The sequence below is a fragment of the Erpetoichthys calabaricus genome, chromosome 11, assembly GCF_900747795.2.
Source record: "Erpetoichthys calabaricus chromosome 11, fErpCal1.3, whole genome shotgun sequence".
Classification (NCBI taxonomy): Eukaryota; Metazoa; Chordata; class Cladistia; order Polypteriformes; family Polypteridae; genus Erpetoichthys; species Erpetoichthys calabaricus.
In genome coordinates, this window is record NC_041404.2 from 109145058 (window position 1) to 109162538 (window position 17481).

General features: G+C 38.1%; 1 protein-coding gene across 1 annotated transcript in view; it reads right to left on the bottom strand.

Annotated features, from left to right (window-relative positions):
- The window catches only part of tspan17 (tetraspanin 17), a 116265-nt gene that overhangs the window by 62404 nt on the left and 36380 nt on the right, over positions 1 to 17481 (bottom strand). The gene's annotated exons all lie outside the window — the stretch shown is intronic.

Sequence of the window (17481 nt, forward strand, 5' to 3'; positions counted from 1 at the left end):
AACTTCTGTGAAGGCTTCAGTCCCTCAGAGGGTACAGTTGTACAAAGCAAATTTACAGTTGTTAACTAACCTGATATGCACATCTTTGTAATGGGGTAGAAAATAAACATTGAATCACAGGGATAATGTGGAAAGTAGGCCTTGGTAAAAAAAAATATCAATTTTCTGATTAATCGTTATTTTTCGTTTAAACAATTCAAAATAGATTCCTAAAGTCTCAAGAACGATCTTGTGAATCTCTATCCTGCTCAATTATTGTAAGTAAATTTTTGCATATCTGTTTTTGGCATCCAATCCAAAAGATGTTGCTAATACACCTGTTAAAGCTTTCTACACAAAATGCATTACCTTACATAGAATGAGAAGAGTCCAGCTGCAGGTAGGACTACATAAAATGGTGCCCCCTCCTCCACTGAAATCGGCAGCTTAGACACTTAAAGCAGATGTGTGGGCTTGAAATGGTGCATCAGCAAAGAACAACAACTGGATAAAAGCAAAGCCATATGCAAGCTGTGCAGCTCAGAAGTTAAGTATTATTGTAACATAACAAATTTGAGAAATCATTTATCCTGACGTCACCCATAAACCTTAGTATCAGATGACATCCAAACAAACAGAGCCTAAATAATCTATACTAGAGATGGCGGGTAGCTCCAAATTTCTACTTAAATTCGCCTCATGCCCAAAAAATAATAATCTACAGCAGTTTTCAGCTGTAAAGATATGAGACCCTGCACTTTTGTTGAAAACAAGGTCTTTTGATGAATGATACAGGTTTTTGAAATGTGGTATGCCATACCAACCAGAATGCAAACAAGTGAAGTTACTGAACCTAGGCTTTATGAAGATCTTGAGCAAAGCATCGCCATGTCTCTCAGGTCAGCAGAGAGAATAGTCCTAACTTCCGACACCTGAACATCCAGGGCAGCAGATCACATGTCACTAGTGCTGGGTGGTATACCGGTTCATACCAAAAAAACATTTTTACTTTTGTTATGATATGGATTTTCCTCATACCGGAACACCGGTTTAAATAGCTTAAACAACATTCGGAATGTGGCGCAGCAGGAAACTGTTTAAGGGGGGACCTTTTTCACTGGTGCACCACTAAATACGCAAGCAACAGAGTACATGCGTTAGTGGAGGTACTGAGCGGTGAAAATGGACAGAGAACATTCTGAAACTGAAGCTGTAGCAGACAATAAAGTTGAACATGATGACACAGAAGAACTTTTCATGACAAAAGGTGCCGTGTATGTTGTCTGGAGATACTTTGGTTTTAAAAGGTCGGATGTGGACCATTATGTTCAAATGTATGAATACTGTTTCTATACTACTGGATAATAAAACAAGTACAACTTGGCTTGCAGTATTTTATTTTTTTTCGATACTGTGTAATGTACCTGGTTACTATGTAATAGTGTGACGATGCTGGTCCCCTACAGATTCCCTTTTCCCACATGGGAGTCTGTTGAACCAACACCGTCGATAGTTATGACCGAGAACAGTCAAAGTTAAACCAAAAGTGTCCGTTGTGCAGTGTTCAGAAAAATACAGTACCCAAATAAATAGCAAATCCATAAAGCCAGTGAAACGTGGGGATAAAATCCATAATAAATAAATCTGTTAAAATGCAGTCTCTCTCCTCGCCTTATCGCAGCACACCACCTTCTGTCTCTGTGGCTCACCCTTCACTGGCAGAGCCTTTGCAGCACGAACTGCTTTCTGCCAAACCCTGTTTTGGCTGCTGCCACACTGCGCAGCCAGACCATCCGAGGTCGGCACACCTCCCAGTCTTCCTTCGTGCTCACTCAGTCGCTCCTCAGATCCATTGGGAGGTCTTACATTTCGCTCGCCCCACTCTACACAGTTAGTCATTAGGGCGAACCAGCCACTAGATCGCCTAAGCCTGTGCTCCCTCACGGAGCCCCAGCTCGTGCTGCCTTCTCCTTCCTGATGTCTGGATTGTCTTCCTTGACTGCCTTTCCCTTCTTTAACCTCCTTGTGTTCTCACTTTTCTTTTTTCCTTCCCCCTATCCTGCCGGCCCATAAATATACATCTCTGTGGGCGCAGCACCTTATTCACACGCTGCAGGAAGCCGACGAAGCTATTGAGAACAATCAGGTGCGACTCACCCCAATCACCTCATCAACTCTCCTCAGTTGGGCAATCGCGCCCACAGAAACAGACACGGCGAGCTGCATGCACTTAAAAACTGGCTGTACTTTTTTTTTGAAGCCACAGACCCGCTTTACCACAAATAGCATTATAAATGCAAGTTTCAGTTTTATTATTTATGTATATAGCTTAGCTTCAAGCAAGGTCCATATACAATTTGCCTTAATGATGGTTCAGTTGGTAAAGATGTCATAACCAAGTTGCAATTGTTTTATTTTATTTTGGTGAATACTGTGTAATGTACTCGGGCTTGAAGTTTTGAAGTAATAGTATTATTACTGGAAGTTGCACTATTATTTATTTTATTGTTATTATTTATTAGTTTAAATACTATGCAGTTTAATGATGGTAAAGTTGTTTAAAAAGTCACTTTAACATGTCAGTGGACAGAGATTTTTAACATTAACAGAAAGTGTACAGTAGTTGGTTTACAAAAAATATTTACCAATTGTTCCTTTTCTAAGACATGTTCAGTGCAATACAACTTTTGACAAGCACCTCTGGATATTTTACTAAGTCTAAATGCCTCTTTGGATGGTTGACAATTTGTTGTCATAATTTTTAAGTTGTTTGCTAAATTTGTTCAATAAAAAGGTTCTATATTTTGACAGCAACTGTCATGGGATTAATAAAGTATCTATCTATCTATCTATCTATGCAATGTGATTCCTTCTCTTCATTAGTGCCCCCCTCCTTGAAAACTATCACTTTATGGGGCCATGCAAACTTGTATTAATACTTGTGTGCACATTAAAATGTTTTTTTGTACAATGTACAATTCTCATGACAATGGAATAGGTTATTCTTAGCCAGTCTACTGTAGTAATTGCAGTGGAAAATGTGGTTAACTCATGCATGGGAAAAAAATACCGTCGAATACTGTGAAACCCGTACAATTTTTAAAAATACTGTGATAAAGAATTTTGGTCATACCGCCCAGCACTACATGTCACTACATTAGAAATGACGGGGCAACCGTAGAGTATGTGCTGCAAACAAGCGTGCTACATGCCGGTCACATTCCAAGCAACCTTGTTCCCTACACAGTATGCAAATCAGCTGAAATGGCTGGCTGGCTATTGTTCCAAAAACCTTTCAAGCACTTCCAATTTGCTGATCCATCAAATGATCACATTAATCAAAAGATTGCATGTTGGCAAGTCCAATAAACGTTGCTTCTCTTTAAGCACATGGCTAACTGTACTGCTATGGTGGAAAATGTTTGCAACATGCTTCACTCAGCCAAGCAAGAGGGCAATTGTTGGAATTTTCAGAGCAGCCCCTGATACAAAAGTGAGCATAAGCACAAAGCAGCAAATGTGAATATCTGCATACGGTGTACTGCATAGATCATATTAGTGGAGTTGTTAGTCATGATGGCCAGTTCTTTTTCTTTCTGTTAAAGTCATCCAACACAGCTGTCAACATGCATTGTCACTAGATCCTCATTTTAAAACACTTCCTTTTAGTCTGACGAGGGACTGTGAGGACACATTTTCGAGACTGATTAACGTGACTGCTATACATGAGCAACTGAAGATACTGTATATGTAACTTGTAGAATTATAGAAAGACATGAGTCTTCCCACTGTATCTTTAATTTCAACTAATTTAAGATTATTGTAAATGCCCCAATGTGGAATAAATTTGACTAACAGTTTAGTTGAAGGGTGTCTACATGGAGATTCATAACATATGAATAGTTTATTGAAAAACATTGATTATTTAACAATAGGATACCTGAAAGTTATGATTTTCTTCGTTGTCCCTGACCTCTTTACATTTTCTTGATGTACAAGATGGTCGTAGCTCCTCATCACTGCTCTAACAGCCTGCTTTTGTTTTGCAAATGTGTGGATTAGCAGAATGCAGCCTGCTACACTCCCACCCCCCATTCAGTTAGATGAAAGCATCGTCCTGCTGCAATCCTCACAGTTCAAGTCTGTGTTGAAGTGTTTATCTGGCGTTGCGTTTGTAAGGAATTATACAGGTAATGAAATACCATGATTTGAAATGCATACATTTCATGTGTGTTCTGTATCTACAACAATCTGTGTAAACATAGAATGACAAAGTCAATGTTGTTTGAATGATTTTTTTTATTCAATTTTATTCGCTCCCAGATAAAGTGACTTCAGCTCTGAGAATTTTATGTCTGACTTCAGCTGCTTTGCTGGGGGATGAGTGAGCAGGCTGCCTGCTGCTAGTGCTGTTCAGTTTTGACATTGTTCGCCAATTCTTTACTGTGATTCTTCTCAAAAAACAATTTCATGTTAAAAGCCTTCATCAGGTTTCACCAATTATTACAAAGTACTAAAGTACATAATGATATAATTTTAATATTTTGTAAGGAACTAACCCATACTTCTTCTGTCAGAAGCAGGTGTAAATATGTAAATAACTTTGCTATTGTATACAGTTTTTGCAGAATGACTCCTGACACCACAAAACCTATTAATAAATTCCTCTAGATTTAATAAAGACTTCAATTTTGTTATAAAAAAATAAATAAATAAATCTTTTATATTACTAAAGTTACACAAACATGTTAAAGTACATGGTTGACTTTACCAAGTTTACGGTTTTATTTATACATCCTTTTCTGTAAACGCTTCACACACAAAAACAACCTATTTGTAAATCTGCTTTTTCCTTTCCAGAAAATTGCAACTGTCCAAAGAAACTTAAAGCCAGCAGACAGCAAGGGTCTGCTGTACTAGTGCATATTAGTAAGCAATTCTTGGTGAAGATGTGTTTAATATGGCATTTGTATCATGTCTGTTACTAACCACTAATAAATCAAAAATAAAGCTCTTTAAACAAGACAAGAATAACAAAAGTACAACTGTGACTGTTGATATAAAATAATATTCACAATATTTGTATTATGCTTTCTTTCCATTTTATATTGAGGCCAGATAGTCGACACTGCCAGAGTCCCTTACTCTGTCTTTGTAGTATTAGTATGGTATTTTTTTTTTTTTTTCCTCCCCATATTTTACAAATACACCTGTGAGTTACACTACAGACTTTGAATGAGTGTAAGAATGTCAGTAAGTGCCTTCTGTGATGACAGACTGGTGTTTCAAACTAGGTGATGCTTCTGTTTTAACAAGCACGGCTGGTAGAAAACACTACAACAAATTAAACAAACATCGAATACTGTACACAGCTTTACTCACAACCATGCTATTACATGTTTATGTCTTTTAATACTTTACATTTTAAATATATAGGGTTAATGAGTAGGGTGAAAACATGGAAGGAAATATTGATTTGGGAAACACCAATCTGAATTTTAAATACAGTATAACATTGTCAATAACCAAAAGAAATAATACAATAACTTGTTACTGTGCATCAGTGGTACACAGTCTTGTGTATATTATTTTTATTGACTATACACTATAAGAACATTTTAAAATAAATACTTCGCTCCAGAATAAAAACAGATTCTAAATTTGGTGTATTAGTAAATGTTTAGTCCATCAAACAATGTTAGCTCTGCTAAACACTGCCCTGCCAACATGGCAGGACTCTTGCCTATTTAAAGTTTGAGAAAGGTCAAGACTGTTTCAGCCCCAAGGTCTCAAATAAATCACTTTCTCAAATAAAACTGCATCAATCAAGCCCTGTGGAAGACTTCAAGTTTGAGTTCAAGGTCACTGTCACATATACGGAGTACAATAAAATTCTTACCTGCATTTCTAACCAACATGCAATACAGTGCCACACTCTGAAGCCAAGATAACCTAAAGGTTTTGTTCTGTGTGGTTAAAAGTTCTATATTTTTAAAGTTGAGGTGTTTTCTTCACAAACATGTTAAAGTAAACGTGCATTTGCCACACACAATTACATTCTAAAGTTAAGTGCTTTCTATAAAATTAAAAATATATATCTTGTCCACACTGGCACTTTACAATGGAAGGTATGGGGCACAGTGGAAAAACTTAAACTTATCAAATACAGGGTGGGGCATAAAGATCTCCCACATTTCGAGGGAGAACTGTGCAGGCTGTAGTGGGGGTGGAAAGGTGGGGTAGGTCTCATTCGTTAGGTTAGGCTCTACCGTTTTCAGTACCCATCATGAGTTGGACTGGTGAACATCAGGGCTTTGTTGTTCAAGCGTATTATGAGAACAACCGTTCTGTGATAGCGATGCAAACAGCATTCCATACATGCTTCGGGCTCAGTTGAAAAATGATTTTGTTATGGATTTCTAGCCTTCAGGCAAATGGGTCCACATCAAAAATAAAATCACCTGGCAGACCCAAGGACTGTTAGAATGCCAGAAAATGTGGAAGCAGGAAGAGCAGTAAGAGCATCTATTCAGCAATCGCCAAGGCATTCTGCTCGTAAGCATGCCATGGGCACTGGGGATATCAAATCAGAGTTTGAGGAGGATTCTGCATGCCAATTTAAAACTGCATCCTTAGAAAATTATGTTGGCTCAAGAATTAAGTGAGAGAGTTTATGCCAACTGCAGAGACCTAAGTGCGGAAATTCTTGAACAGGTTCCCGCTGAAGCTGTTCTTCTGAGTAACGATGAGGCTTACTTCCATATCAGTGGAGCCATAAACAAACAGAATTTTCGCTACTGGGCAGAACATAACTCCATGAACGACCTCTCCATTCTCCTCGCGTAACTATTTGGTGTGCAGTTGCCAACTTTAGTGTGATCGACCCATACTTTTTTGAGGCAACGGTAACTGTGACATCTGACCAGTACGTTGAAATGTTGGAGACCTTTCTGCGTCCCAAGCTGGACAATGTGGATACAGAACATGTGTGGTTTCAACAGAACAGGGCCACAGCTCACACAGCACAACATTCGCGTGGAGTGTTGAAGGAAATGTTCCCTGGGCATTTGAACTCTTTAAGGGGGGACGTGGGGTGGCCAGCACAGTCACCTGATTTAAGCCCATGTGACTTTTTCTTTTGGGGATGCCTAAAGGAAAAGGTTTTCAAACATCGTCCTTGATCTCTTGAGGATTTGAAGGAAAGGATCAGACAGGAAATCGACACCATTCCACCTGAGATGACCCAGAGAGTGATGGAGAACTTCTGGGAATGTCTTCAGAATGTATTACCAACAAATGGCTGCCATTTGTCTGATACGATTTTTAAAACCCATTAAAACAAAAAACTGGTTTATGTACTTTTCAGAAATAATTTTTTTAGATAGCTTTGTTCATTTTTTTTATACCCCTTCAAAATGTGGGAGAACTTTATGCCCCACCCTGTACATCCATTTTTCAAGCCAAAACAGTTGTTAAGTGTTCCTTTTTTTATTCATCTGCCACTCATTAGGTTAAAACATTGAAACACTGTAGAGTAGTGCACCCTGCAGAAGCTTGTACTTACAGTGGTGTGAAAAACTATTTGCCCCCTTCCTGATTTCTTATTCTTTTGCATGTTTGTCACACAAAATGTTTCTGATCATCAAACACATTTAACCATTAGTCAAATATAACACAAGTAAACACAAAATGCAGTTTTTAAATGATGGTTTGTATTATTTAGGGAGAAAAAAAATCCAAACCTACATGGCCCTGTGTGAAAAAGTAATTGCCCCCTTGTTAAAAAATAACCTAACTGTGGTGTCACACCTGAGTTCAATTTCCGTAGCCACCCCCAGGCCTGATTACTGCCACACCTGTTTCAATCAAGAAATCACTTAAATAGGAGCTGCCTGACACAGAGAAGTAGGCCAAAAGCACCTCAAAAGCTAGACATCATGCCAAGATCCAAAGAAATTCAGGAACAAATGAGAACAGAAGTAATTGAGATCTATCAGTCTGGTAAAGGTTATAAAGCCATTTCTAAAGCTTTGGGACTCCAGCGAACCACAGTGAGAGCCACTATCCACAAATGGCAAAAACATGGAACAGTGGTGAACCTTCCCAGGAGTGGCCGGCCGACCAAAATTACCCCAAGAGCGCAGAGACGACTCATCCGAGAGGTCACAAAAGGACCCCAGGACAACGTCTAAAGAACTGCAGGCCTCACTTGCCTCAATTAAGGTCAGTGTTCACCACTCCACCATAAGAAAGAGACTGGGCAAAAACGGCCTGCATGGCAGATTTCCAAGACGCAAACCACTGTTAAGCAAAAAGAACATTAGGGCTCATCTCAATTTTGCTAAGAAACATCTCAATGATTGCCAAGACTTTTGGGAAAATACCTTGTGGACTGATGAGACAAAAGTTGAACTTTTTGGAAGGCAAATGTCCCGTTACATCTGGCGTAAAAGGAATACAGCATTTCAGAAAAAGAACATCATACCAACAGTAAAATATGGTGGTGGTAGTGTGATGGTCTGGGGTTGTTTTGCTGCTTCAGGACCTGGAAGGCTTGCTGTGATAGATGGAACCATGAATTCTACTGTCTACCAAAAAATCCTGAAGGAGAATGTCCGGCCATCTGTTCGTCAACTCAAGCTGAAGCGATCTTGGGTGCTGCAACAGGACAATGACCCAAAACACACCAGCAAATCCACCTCTGAATGGCTGAAGAAAAACAAAAATGAAGACTTTGGAGTGGCCTAGTCAAAGTCCTGACCTGAATCCAATTGAGATGCTATGGCATGACCTTTAAAAAGGCGGTTCATGCTAGAAAACCCTCAAATAAAGCTGAATTACAACAATTTTGCAAAGATGAGTGGGCCAAAATTCCTCCAGAGCGCTGTAATAGACTCATTGCAAGTTATCGCAAACGCTTGATTGCAGTTATTGCTGCTAAGGGTGGCCCAACCAGTTATTAGGTTCAGGGGGCAATTACTTTTTCACACAGGGCCATGTAGGTTTGGATTTTTTTTTCTCCCTAAATAATAAAAACCACCATTTACAAACTGCATTTTGTGTTTACTTGTGTTATATTTGACTAATGGTTAAATGTGTTTGATGATCAGAAACATTTTGTGTGACAAACATGCAAAAGAATAAGAAATCAGGAAGGGGGCAAATAGTTTTTCACACCACTGTAATATGCTGCATGTAGAAACTGCTCCTGAGGCAGCAAGGTAGTCTTAACCGTTCACTGCTCTTACTCCTTGAAATCTATGCAGGTATGTGACATGATGTTCACGTCCATAACAGTACAAATTAAAAAAAATGCGAGCAACTAAACTTGTGTAGAAATGTATGAAAGCCAAAACAGCTTCCCTATTGAGGTTTCAGTGAAACATTACGCATACATTGATTTAATTGTGTACTCAGGATTTCCTTTACACCAAAAGCAACCTCACGGCTACATTATCTGCAGAGTGCAATCATTCAATATTTCCTTGAAACTATAATGTATTGGCAAAGTGTCATAATGATATGCTGCCCATCATGTTCAGATACTACCAATAACTGTAGCTTGAGACTTCAGAGATTTAAATTTTCATTATGTATTTCTTTGAAATAATTTATGTTTAAGAAATTTCAAATAGAAATGGCAATAGACCTTGCCACAACCAACAGCACATCAATCTATGCAACCTTTTCATCACTTCAGTTCAACTCCGTTATACAATATAAAAGCCATGTCAGGCACACAAGTCTATTTGGATTCCGTGTTTAACTACATGTCATGATATTGTAAAATGGTATTAAAAAACATTTATATATAATACAGGGTCCATAAGAGGGCTGCAATGTCTGATGAACAAAGGCAACAAGAAGCACAAAGAAAGAGGGACATAAGAGCTAGAATAGGGATACTCAACTCCGGTTTTGGAGGTCCACAGTGGATGCAGGTTTTTATTTTAATTTAATTTTTAATTAGAACTTGTTTATTACTAAAGAAAAATGTTTTTTGGAGCTTAGTTTTAGTTAACTCGTTTGTTATGACTGAGAACCTTAATAGCCTATTTTAGTTTTAAACAGCTGGATTAAGGTTTTAATTGTTACCCATTTTCAAAATCAGCCATCAATTAATAATAAGGTGTAAATGACAAAGGAACCATCTGCTCTCTAGCTAACATGCTTCCATTTAAATATCTGTATATGTAGTATGAAGTAGCTGTGTTAAATACAAGGTTTTGAAATACATGGGAGAGAAGGAAAGAACCAAGAGGTATAAATCTGTTCTGAACCACAAAAGATCTGGATAATGATCATAGAAAATTAAAAATTTATAATGTGATAAAGACTTGTCTGGGAAGAATGAAAGCACTTCCCTGCAACACAATTAAATACCATATTTCATTATCTTCTTGGCCTGGCTTCTAATTTGGAAAGTGATTCAAAAGAAAACTTGCACCCACTGAGGTCCTTCAGAGAATGTCCAATGAACACATGCAACAAGACGCACAAAGAAAGACTGACATAAGGGCTAGCACATACGGTGAACAGAGGTTCCTAATTGCACGGTGTGACTGAAACAGATGGGACTTATCACTGTACTGTTTTACCGTTTTAATGAACAATTATTTAACTATGCCTATTTTTATATAATGTAGTAATATATGTAATTACATTATCAATGTTGTTTTTGAATAAGACTTGGTTATAAAATCTATATATATATATAAAATTCTTTTCGCGCTTGAAACGGAAATTACGTATGACCACGAGATACGGAAATTACATATGACCACAGAACATATAATAATATAGGAACTAATCACTGTTTGTGGACGCCATTTTTATATCGTCTTTACGAATTGTTATTATTTGTGTGAGAGTTATTTTACTGATATTGAAAAGAAGTAAACACAAACACGCCGATCTATCCCATAGAAGTGTGCCCTGTGTCGCCCTCTCCCTCCTCTCTGGACTACTGTGCTGAGCCATCCGCCGCCAGGCGCGTTCTGACAGAGAAGTTTTTTTTATTCATCCACGTGACTGTCGCGGAAACTACCACATTATAACTTTTTTTTTTAGTTGGCAGTACTTGATAGTAGAAGAGATGAGGAAAACAGCTTTGCGTCTTTCTACTTTTTAACTTTGCCGAGCTGTAAACAATGTGAAGACGAGACTGCCTTCAGCAGCGAGGGGTCGTGAGAACAAAGTGGACGCTGGGAGGCGTGGAATGTCGGGCTGCTCCGCCGGGTCGCAGTTTAGGGCAGCATCCTCTCTTCTCGCACCGTTTGTGACACTTCAAGTGCCCCGTCGGCTCCCGGGAGAGTGGAAATTTTTGCGAATAAGTGTAATCCATGCCATCGAAGCAGGACTCTGTTTGTAAATTGCTCTGCATGACTACTTACTGTCTCTTAAGGTGAGTTCCAGTCACTAAAACCCTACAACATTCAAGGTTGTTTTTGTGATGAATTATTTTAACAAGTAAATCACAAGCACGTAGTGCAAGGTTGTCAGGCAGAAATTTGGACGATCACATACAAAATGTAATTTCTATACCACAGCGGTCGTGTAGCGCCTTTCACAAGGGATCTGCTACCAAGAAATGATCCAAATACATTTTAACTGCTGTTAGTACTACTTACCGGTTGTGTTATAGCGCCTTTAAAATGTAGTTTACCCGAAACCACTCCAGTAGTTCTCAATGTATCTTTACTTCTTAAATGTTAATGTTTTACTGTTTAATAACTTATAGACTACATTTTATTTTTTTCCCTTGCACTCAGTGAGCGAAGCCACTAGGTAATCAGCTAGTATTTAATAAATAAAACTGCAATAACAACATTTTGATGATCTCCCTAGAAAATTTAAAAAATACTCGCAACTTTCAAAACAGTTAACTAAGTCTGTGAACACTTGATTGTTATGCCATGCATACATTTTCTTACTCCTTGTAGGTTATGTTGTTCAGCCAAGTAACAAAGCTCTCTCCTGCCTGGTTAATTTCATGATTTTTTGAAGTTAAAACCAGCTGTCCTTTCAGAAATAATACCTTTCCAGAAAGCAGAAAGCTATAGATGTTGGAAGGGACAAGATTATTTTTTACAGTAGCTGAAAAAGGATTCATAATAGACGGAAGGTAAGCTTAGCAGCCAAAACTGAAAATAAATACAACAAAGGAGCAGCCAGGGATATGATTAGGAACACAGAATGAATGTTGGAATCCAGACCTAGTAAACAGGAATAATGTCATGAGGCAGGAACATAATCAAATAAAAGTAGGACTTTGAAACCAGAAAAACATAGACCAGAACATATGAGAAAATGAGACGCAAAGAAATCAAAAGGACACAATGACTAAGCCTCAGATTGGGCATGCATGTTAAATTTAACACACACCTCCTGCCATCATCCATGACTCATAATTAATGTCACTAAATAACTTAAAAAGTACAAAGTGAAACAAAGTCAGATGATGTACCCTTGCTAATTAGAGGGAAGTAATTTCTGCCACTAGAATATGTGTACTAGCACCTTACAAGGCATGGTGCACTCTCAATGAAACATAGAAGCTAAAACTTGACTTTCAAAAGGTAGCTATAATGAAGAAGGATAAAGACACCCACCACTGGCAAGGAATGCTTTTTCTGTTCTAATGTTTCATGAACATGCATGAACCTCAAAATACACGTGGGCAACTGGCTGAAATACATGCATTTATTAACACAGACTCAAAAAACACTGCTCAAGGGCTGAGTGAATAAATAAAAATGCTGGTCTAACTCAAAACAGGCATCTACAAAAAATAACCTTCACATGCTGATATGCCAAAATATGCCAAAAGCCCATTCTTAGCTCAGATATTGCAAGAGTCACCTAAATCTGTGTAATCTCAAAGGAACAACTTAAAGTGCTGCCACCTGGACTTTTGTTTCACCAACAGGTGTACATTCACACATCAATCTGCAAGGAATATCCTTACAGCTCATGAAACCACAATTCACCTCATTAAAAAAAAATAGCCATGTAGATGAGCTTAAAGTGAGAAGAATTTTTTTAGAAATCAATGTATCAGCAACTACAAAGTTATCATCACGCAAAATGAACTAGACATCCACTTCTAGAAATACAGTACATAATAATCATTCATTGAACAAGAAGGAAAACACTTAATCTCTCCACAAAATAAGACCACCACTAAGAAGAACACAAGAGCAAAGTCAGAACAAAAGGTATAAAAATAAACATAGGAAACAAAAACCATATTGCTTCTGCAGGCTTTCCTAAACTAGTCACATGGCTTATATACCAGTTAGTATGGCTATTTGATATAACTAAGAAATACAGTAGCCCTTCAATTATATTCTCTATTCTTCTTAACCATAAATGGCTTTCAAACTTTTTCTGGATCAGGGAAACCTTAACACATAGGCAGGACACCACCTAGCAGTCCCTGGTGTTGCTGCATGGCTGAGCCTTCCATCCAAAAAAAAAAAACACTGTGCTCAATAGTGCAAGTTAGTGTTGCTACTTGCAGTGTTTCTAACTTGGTGTCACTATCTCTTTTCTTCTTTTAAAAGTTGAATAATCCAATCTTCGCAACTGCTGGAGTGCCTGCTCATGATCACCAGAGGTGGGTAGTAACGAGTTACATTTACTTGAGTAACTTTTTAAAAAAATTGTTCTTCTAAGAGCAGTTTTACTGCACCATACTTTTTACTTTTACTTGAGTACATTTGTGAAGAAGAAACGCTACTCTTACTCCACTACATTGGGCAACACTCGAATCGTTGCATGCATGCCCCTGCCCCCGGATCGCTTCATTTGCCCACCCCCTGGGGCGCGCTGCGTGCCAGCCACTTCACGTCTCTGAGACTCACATTGTGGGGTGGGAGGGTGATGGGAGCTGAATGCATGCTAAAGAGACACGGTCGGATCAGCCGCTGTCTTACTGCTGTAGTGCTGCGTGTCGATCATTTAAAAGCATGTGTAGTAGCTATCCTTTTGTCTCACTGCCTTGTCTTGCGGGTCGTTAAAGTGTCTCCAAGAAAGTCACATATCGTCTCCTTCCAAGATTTTTTTTTTATAATAGAGAGAAATGTAGATTTTTGTTCAGGGAAGAACAAGACATCCTCTGAAAATAAGCCCTAGCGCGTCTTTTGGAGGAAAAATTAATATAAGACCCTGTCTTATTTTCGGGGAAACATGGTATCTATCTATCTATCCCTTTAGCTGTTTTTTTTTCTCCTGACAGTTTTATATCTTCTATTATACAGTGCCTTCCAGTTTATCTATCTAGTAACTTCTCTGTCTGTGCATTATTCAGTGATCTGTCTGACAGTGTATGTCTTACAGAACTTAAAAATAAGAACAGTTATAAGGACACTTGTTCATGTTAATTGCAGTCTCAATTTTAATTTTTTTTAAAAAGAGCATCCCACATCTATTATACAGTGACTTTCCTATTTATCTATCTATCTAGTGCCTTTCAGATCTATCTATATTACTAAACGACAGTTGTATATATGCACGGACGCAGGATGACGAATGCATCGAAGCGCACGCGCACTGTGACTCAGTGTCCCAAAGTCAAACCCAGCGGCTTCCCAGACTCAGTAGGTAGCGCCCAAACAACACAACACAACCTGTAAACTAAACTTCAGGTCACAATACAACCACCGCCCGAACGCGCACACCACCGCATATAAAACCTTCGTTTAGTAATGTTTACGAAGGTTGTATATATACACGGACGCTAGACGCAACCCGTGCCAAAAGCGCACGCGTACTCGCACAGCGCCCAACCGTCAAACCCAGCGGCTTCCCAAAGTCAGTAAGTGGCGCCCAAACAACACAACACAACCTGTAAACTAAACTTGAAGTAAAGCGTGTACGCCAACAAGTTGCCATGGTGACATATTTAAACATTGACATAGAATAACTAGACGCCTCATGACTAGCAGAATCGTATGTCAACGTCGCCGCCATACTGTGAGTGGCACTGCTGTGGAGTGAAGTAATAAATAATGTGCTGCTTGGGATTGTACAAACCACTGTACACTCCAAACCAGATCCTGGGGGATTACATTTCATAGGTAAGGTTGAACAATTGTTTTGGTTATATTTGGCCTTTAGAAAATCCCATTTTATAATCTTTACTTTAGCTAAGCCAGGCTAAGCTAGCAAAGCTATGCATTTATGTGCTCAAGTGAGCCTCCAAACAACGTTTTGGCTAAACGTATTTAGTCACCATGTAGATTGTTGTTAGACAAACAGACTGAAACATTTTTCACGTATTTTATTGACATAAATCTCAGATACACACACACACACATATAAATTTATATATTAATATAATATGTATATATAAATATATATTAATACAATATATATGTATTTTTATTTATATTAATATATATATATTTATATACATTATATTAATATATACAGTGGGGCAAAAAAGTATTAGTCAGCCACCAATTGTGCAAGTTCTCCCACTTAAAAAGATGAGAGAGGCCTGTAATTTTCATCATAGGTATACCTCAACTATGAGAGACAAAATGAGAAAAAAAAAATCCGGAAAATCGCATTGTCTGATTTTTAAAGAATTTATTTGCAAATTATGGTGGAAAACAAGTATTTGGTCACCTACAAACAAGCAAGATTTCTGGCTCTCACAGACCTGTAACTTCTTCTGTAAGAGGCTCCTCTGTCCTCCACTCGTTACCTGTATTAATGGCACCTGTTTGAACTCGTTATCAATATAAAAGACACCTGTCCACAACCTCAAACAGTCACATTCCAAACTCCACTATGGCCAAGACCAAAGAGTTGTCAAAGGACACCAGAAACAAAATTGTAGAGTTTGCCAAAATGTACTTGAGGAAGCTAAAATACTTCTGGGCGAATGTCTTGTGGACAGATGAGACCAAGGTAGAGCTTTTTAGTAAAGCTCATCATTGTACTGTTTACAGAAAACGGAATGAGGCCTACGAAGAAAGGAACACAGTAACTACAGTCGAACATGGTGGAAGTTCTAAGATGTTTTGGGGATGTTTTGCTGCCTCTGGCACTGGATGCCTTGACTGTGTGCAAGGCATCATGAAATCTGAAGACTACCAAAAGAATTGGGGCACAATGTAGGGCCCAGTGTCAGAAAGCTGGCTCTGCGTCAGAGGTCAGGGGTGTTCCAGCAGGACAAATTTATTTTTAATAAATTTGCAAAAACCTCAAGTAAACTTTTTTCACGTTGTCATTATGGGGTGTTGTGTGTAGAATTCTGAGGAAAAAAATGAATTTAATCCATTTTGGAATAAGGCTGTAACATAACAAAATGTGGAAAAAGTGATGCGCTGTGAATACTTTCCGGATGCACTGTATATAATAAAACTAATATATTGCTAATGCTGAGATCTGTCTAGTGCGTTCTCTGTCTGTTTACTTATATAGTGCCTTCGTTGTCTGCCTATTATACAGTGAATTCCCAGTCTGTCTATGTAGTAATAATAGTATTACTTTTTTGGTTTCCCTTTCTGCCTAGTATATAGTGCCTTTCCTATCTATCTGTTTTATATAATGTGTTTCATGTCTGTCTGTTTATCTACCTATCTATTGGCTTCTCTGCCTGTATATTATTTACTGTATACCCTGTTTTTTTCTGACAGTTTTGTATCTGTTATACAGTGCCTTTCATATCTATCTGTCTGCCTAGTGCTTTTCACATCTACATGTACTCTCACTATCTGCTTGCCTTCCTAAAGTATCTGTTGATTACTAAATGAAAAATAGTACAGCCTTTTTATTAGTGCTTTCTCTGTTTGTCTTTTATATAATGAACTCCCCAGCTATCTATATAGTAATAACAGTAATTTTATTATTATATAGCAGCTTCCCTGTCTGCCTATCATATAGTGCCTTTCCTATCTATATATCTATCTCCTTAGCTGTTTAATATATTTATTATACAGTGCCTTCCCTGTTTATTTTTATATCTAGTGACCTGTCTGTCTCTCTCTCTCTATTACGCAGTGCTCTGTCTGTCTGTGTCTTATGGATCTTAAAAATAACAGTTATAAGGACACTTGTTCATGTTAATTGCAGTCTTAATTGTTAAAAAATATTTTAAAAGGAGCATCCCACATGAAAATATAACGATCTCATTAACTGACAGTGCATACCAATTTATAAATTTTATATACGTTTGACGTTAAAAAGAAAAAAAGAAAAAAAATAACACTTTCTCCCCAACGGGGAATCGAACTCAGGTCTCTGAGGCATGGCAGGCCTGCTGCGCTCTGATTGGCTGAGCAGTCTGTGTCAACTATCCGTGACTGGCCCTTTAACAGTTACTCAGTACTTAAGTAGTCTTTTCACCAAATACTTTTTTACTCTTGAGTAATTTTTTGGATGACTACTTTTTACTTCTACTTGAGTAATATTATTTTGAAGTAACACTACTCTTACTTGAGTACAATTTTTGGCTACTCTACCCACCTCTGATTATCACATCAGGAACGC